The following is a 6,390-nucleotide window of genomic DNA, read 5'->3' on the forward strand; positions in this document are numbered from 1 at the left end:
CCATTCAAAGGTACTTGAGTACTTGAGTACTGGAGGAGAGAGACCACCAATTTACCTTTTGACAGTGAATACCAAGAGTCAGTCCCTTGCAAAGACCCAGGTGGACTGGCATCCTATTTCCAATGCATTCCAAGGATGGTCGGACGTCGCTGATGGAATAAGGTGCCGCTGAGCCATTCCTTTCACCAGCATACTCTTCTGTGAGCAAGAGTATGTGTCCAAGGATGTTCACTGCAGCTTTTTTGTAATCGTGAAAGCATGAAATGGTTTTAATCTCCATCAAGATAGATCTGGTTAAATAAATCATGATACTTCCAAACTATGGAACAGTATGCACCTGTTAAGAACAGGGCAGATACATGTGCATAAGACAAAAAAAAATCTCAAAACATATGAAGTCAAAAAAGTAAGCTAAAGTATATTATGTAGGTAACCCTAGTTACAAAAGAAAAGAAAATCAAAACCTCAGAATGGATAAGCAGAAGAGGGCTGTAAGTGAGTTCTTAACGTGGTTACACCAGAGCTATGGCTGAAACCGGAGTAGGAGAGGAGTTTGATTACTTATCTTTTATTATTCTGAATTTCATTGAATTTAACAAGTATGTTGCACTGAACAATGGAAAAAGAGAAAAAGAAGAAAAAAAAGGAAAGAAACGAGAGAGAGAGAGAGAGAGAGAAGCTCGCTGTATGTGTAGCAGCAGACTGTAGTGGCTGAGAACGCAGACTCTGGGGCCAGACTCTCAGCCCAGCACGGACTAGCTGTGTGACATGGAGCATGTTAAAGAAGTCTCTGTGCCATCATTAGAATGAGCTGAGAGAACGCAGCCAGGCACCTAGAACAGTGCCCGCACACAGTACGTCTGACACTCCTCAAGCTGGCATTCACAGCCCGTCCTAGCCTGGCCCTCGGCGGCCTTCCCAGCCTTATCTCTACTCTCTTCCCCACCCGCTCCGGCTCTCCATGACTCACTGCTCCCAAAATACACCACACACATGCCTCCCGCCATGCCTCTACCTGGAACGACCTTTCTTTCCCTCTCGTCCACCTGGCAAACCCCCAACCAGCATCACCCACCACTGCAGGGAGCTTTCCCAGACCACCCCTGGGGCAGCTGGTTGTTCCTTCCTTGGGCCTCTCTGCCCCCCATCATGGGCTGTGTTGAAGCCCTGTCTGTCTTTTTGCCGCTAAGCTCCGAGTCCCCGGAGGATGCTGACCACACCGATGGGCTGTGTGCCGCGTGCCCCGGCACATGCCTGGCACAGAGTAAGTGCTCATTGGTTTGTGACAGAAAACCTGCCAAAGGTCAGACAATGGTCAAGAGCATTCTAGAACCAGGTCCCCCAACTCTGCCATTACTCAGCTGAATTATTTGAGATACTTAACCTAGCTGTGCCTTGGTTTCCTCATCTGTCAAGCGGTAATAATTTTACCTTTGTCACAGGGTTGTTTTGAGGATGAACTAAGTTACTACATGTAAGAAACTTAGAATCTTGCCTGGCTCCCAGAAATAAGGACTATATGGATGTCTGTCAAATGAAAATCAAAGAAACAGGTTCAAACATGGGCAACTGCTACGATCCCCACTCACACCTTGTCCAAAGCCAGGCCCTTCTCCCCCTGGCTGGTCTGCATACCCTGGTGGGGCTGGAAATGAGGGTTGGCAGTGCAAAGCCCCAGCTTAAAACAGCGCCAGACCCCTTCTTCTTGTTGGTTGAGGACAAACCTCGGCCAGGTGCATATAGGTCTTTCATACCTGGCAATCTCTTGCCAATGTCTCTTTTTAACAAAAAGAGAGCAGATTTTGGGTTTAGAACCTTTGGCATTAACAGTCTGACTTCTGTTTCAGAACATGATACAGGTTTCCCACTTTCAACAGTGATTAGAAAGTCCTCCTTTTCAATAAATGTGCATAAGTACTTTTTTTTTTTTTAAAGATTTTATTTATTTATTTGAGACAGAGAGAATGAGAGAGAGAGAGAGAGCACATGAGAGGAGGGAGGGTCAGAGGGAGAAGCAGGCTCTCTGCCGAGCAGGGAGCCTGATGCGGGACTCGATCCCGGGACTCCAGGATCATGACCTGAGCCGAAGGCAGTCGCTTAACCAACTGAGCCACCCAGGCGCCCTGTGCATAAGTACTTTTAAGTAAGTTGATTTAAAGATAGAGACTAAGAAAGTAAGTAGAGGGAGTACGTGATGTAGCAAGAATTGGGAGGTGGCATGCAGAAGAGGCAAGTTTGGGAAACACAGTTGTAAGGACTGTGAGAGAAGACAGGTCTTCCCTCTGGGCAATTTCATTCTCAGGGCAGATTCTTAGATCCCTATAGATAAAGGATAGAGTAACATATACAGTACACTACACAGGCCCTTTATGTGAGCTGGTGCTTTTTTTTTTTTTTTTTAACTCTCTTCAACACCACTTTGAAGAAGGAATTAATTTAATTCTCATTTGACTGAAGAGGAATGTGAGGCTCAGAGAGGTGAAGTAAGTTGCCTAGGGTCACACAGCTTATAGGAAGTTGAACCCAGATTCAAACCTGGGTCCACCCAACACCAGAGCCCAAGCTCTTAGCTAATGTAACACACACTCCTGCCCACCTGAGAAATCACTTCCCAGTAACCTGCAAAGCCAACTCTAACCCTACACTCAAGTTGGGAATTTCCAGGGCCAGTCTAAGGAGGAAATGGGGAATGGGGAGGTAGAGGAGCAGAAGACAGACCAATTCAGTGGGTCCTGTTTTCAGGGCCAAAGGATGCCATGCTGGCATGAAACCTGAGATGCTCCAAACCTCAGGCCCTGGGGCAGCTGAGAACTCCTGCAGGCCAGCCCTGGCCTCTGCTGTGTGGACATGACAACAGAAATACTACAATGACAACAGCAGCTAACATTTACTGAATCCTTGCTGCTTCTAGCCCTGTGCTGAGTGCTTCACGTGCAGTTTCTGATTTATCCCTTGTCATATCGTTATTTTCCTTTCAGAGAGGAGAGAACTGAAGTCTGGAGATAAGACAAGATATGGCAAGCAAAAGGCAAGGCCAAAGCAGCACTCTTAACCACTCCCTGTGCTCCTTATGGAAGGGAGCCATTTATCATCACAGTGTTGGCCTGACAACCAGAAACATTCAGGCACTCCCCAAACATCCAGCTTCCCTCCACCAGGATCCATGACCTTAAAAGGCATCACAGAAAGAGTTTTTAGCCACAAAATCAGAAGACCTGAGGCTAGCTCCCCCTCAACCACTTAGTGGCTATGATATGTCTTTGTCCCTTTCTGTATTTCCATTTTCCCATCTGGTTGGGGAAGGAATCAGACTATCTCCTAGAGCCCTGGATGGGTCCAGAGCAACACTGCCCCATAAAAATACAGTATGAGCCACATGTATAATTTTTAAATTTTCTAATGGCTACATTCAGAAAAGTAAAAAACACAGATGAAATTAATTTAATAACTATGTTATTAATATTATTAATTTAACAATTATGTAATGATGTTTTATCCAGCTCAACACATCTGAAACATAATCATTTCAACATGTAATCAATATAAAAAAATCAATGTAAAGTTCACAGGTTCCTTTACACTTTTTTCTTACTAAGTCTTGGAAATCCAGTGTGTGTTTCACACTTAACAGCACATCTCAGTTCAGATCAGCCCCATTTCAAGAGCTCGGCAGCCACTGAACGGCTACCATATTGGACATTGCAGGTCTAGAATCTTTTTTAGGCCACAGCCCATTTTAGGGGGATATGATGCCTCGGCTTTCTCTCTTCCCCCTGGGAAAGCTCTCCTGATCCTAGACTCTGAGCTGACAAATTCCATGGAAGCCCAGGACCAGGAGATTGAGGCCACAATGAAGAGAAACCCCAGGTCTGCCTGAGCCAAGGAGGCTGGTGGCTGCTAGGAAGGCTCCCTGTTCCTCTGCAGCTTGATTACTCACCAAAACTCCTGCAAGGGAGACAATCCTGCTTTTCCTCCTAACCCAAAGATTCCCTTAATTGGAAAATCAGTCTGAGCTTAAAACCGAGCCAGGGAGCTGCCCCTCACATGGTAAGAGCCCTGCAGGCATACAGGACGTGTTCCTTAGGCAAACGAGGAATCCAAATCTCCCCTGCGCTCCCCTCCTGGCAGATCTTGTGGAGGAAGCTGGACAACACCTTCTCACTCCAGAGATTCAGGTCCCAGCTATGGGCCTGGCAGCCTTCTCAAACGGAGCTCAACATCGGCGTGTTCAAGGGCACAGGCCTTGGTGGCAAGGACAAGGAGGTCAGGGAAAGCAAGGGGGCGGAGAGGGGCAAGATTTTGCCCCCACCAGGTGAGAGCCTGGGGAAATAAATCCCTCCTTCTTCCCAAGCTTCTATTTCCTCACCTTAAAATTGAACAGGTTAGATGATGACAATGACTGCTTTTGCTGCACCAGGCATTTCCTAGGCATTAATTCATCTACTCCTCAAAACAACCCTAGGAGGAAAGAAGATCCAGGGTTCAGAGTGGTGAAGCCCCTTGGTCACACAGAGGAGCAAGAACTCTAACTCATGATCTTCTGAATCAAGAGGCTAAGCTCTTACCTGTTGTAAGCTCTGCCATGTCCCAGGGTGGCCCAGGACAGTCCGGGCTTATGCCTGTCACAATGATAGACACTTGGCCTACTAGTGAAAAATGTTCCCTTTGGAAGAAGGGACAAATCTTCCTTCCAGAAGAATTCCAGCTAATGTATGTTGATACTCCTCCCTCTGGAGCTTAATTCCAGACCTTTCTCCCTCTTAAGTGTGGACTGAACTTAGTGTCTGGATTCCAAAGAACAGAGTATGGGAAAGGGGAAATGGTAACTTTATAGCAGAGAAACCTGGCAGATACCAGGTGTTCAAGGTTAACGTCATCCGTGATGAGTCATGTTAAGACCACGTGCCCTAATATGATATATGATATATGATATGATATGATATGATATGATATGGCATCTTACCTCCTGTGGTCTTCTTCCCCCAAACCTATAACCTCAGTGTAACAATGAGACAAACATCAGACAAACTGAGGGACATTCTACAAAATGCCTGGCCAGTTCTCAAAACTGTCAAGGTCATGAAAGACAAGGGAAGGCTGAAAAACTGTCCCAGACCAGAGAAGACTAAGGAGACATGACCAGTGCATGCAATGTGGGATACCGGATGGAATCTGAAACAGGAAATGGACAGAGGTGGGAAAACTAGTACAATTCAGTCGAAGTCTGGAGTTAACAGTAATGTACCAGTGTTGGCTGAGACCAGTGTATTATGGTAACGTAAGAACTTAACGCTAGGGGAAACTGGGCCATCTTAATGACACTAACTGCTCACACATTCACACCATTTTAAGGTTTACAAAGTTCAGAGATAGCAAGATGTGCTGGTTAAAGCTTCAGAATCAGAAATTTAGGAGCTGGAGCCTTGGTTCTCCCACTTGCTTGCCAGGTGGTCTCAGGGGATATTACGTTCTTTCTCTGGGCCTCAGTTTCCACATCTGTATAATGAATTCACTGAATGACAACAATGACTAGTAATGCTTATTGAGCCTTTGCTAGGTGTCCAGCACTGTAGCGGGTACTGTGATGTGCCCCCCCAGTTTCCTCTTCAGGACCCAAAGACTTATTTCTCCTCTCCTCCTCCCCCAGCTGGTCAGAGGGGCACCACCTATCAGCCTTGCCCAGGGGTGGCCCGTGGCTGAAGAAAACCATCCAGCCCCAGGTCACACTCCTTTCTGGAGGGTAGCTGCAGCCAGAGCAGACGGTATAAAGATTCAGTGCCCTCTCCTCAACTAGGGACGACTGTGAAGGTCATCTCCACCGCAGCATACCTCTTGTGGTTGGCTGAGGCCCTTGTGGAGACTGCAGCCCAGCGTCTCCCTCTGCCCAACCCAGCTTCCTTCCCTTCCCCACAAATGTTGCTCCTGAGTGTTCCCCATAAACTCACCTCATGACAGGACTGTAAACCCCGGGACCTGTACTACCTTTCTTCACCCTCAGACTAACCCTATTTTTATAGATGACACAACTGATATTGAAGACGAAAACTGATTTGGCCAAGAACATATAACTAAGAAATGGAGGTGCCCCAGGTCTAAAGGCTGGACAGGCAAACTGATCTTCCCAGGTCTCTGAGCAAACAGACGATAGAACCAAGATTTGGTCCTATGTCTGCTTTACCCTGAAGACCACGGTGCCACAGCCTCCAGCCCAGGCCATTTAGAGCCCCCAGCAGGATTGCTATGGGCACCAGAACAGACGAGTGCTTTTCACCCCTGTCCCACCACACCTGCTGCCCTCCCTGCAGCTCACTCCACATTCGCAAGATGGGAATAATAACAGTACCTACCTTTGTTGAGATGTTGTAAAGATTAAGTGAGTTAATTTATGTA

Source organism: Neomonachus schauinslandi, chromosome 10 (genome assembly GCF_002201575.2).
Source record: "Neomonachus schauinslandi chromosome 10, ASM220157v2, whole genome shotgun sequence".
NCBI classification, from domain to species: Eukaryota; Metazoa; Chordata; class Mammalia; order Carnivora; family Phocidae; genus Neomonachus; species Neomonachus schauinslandi.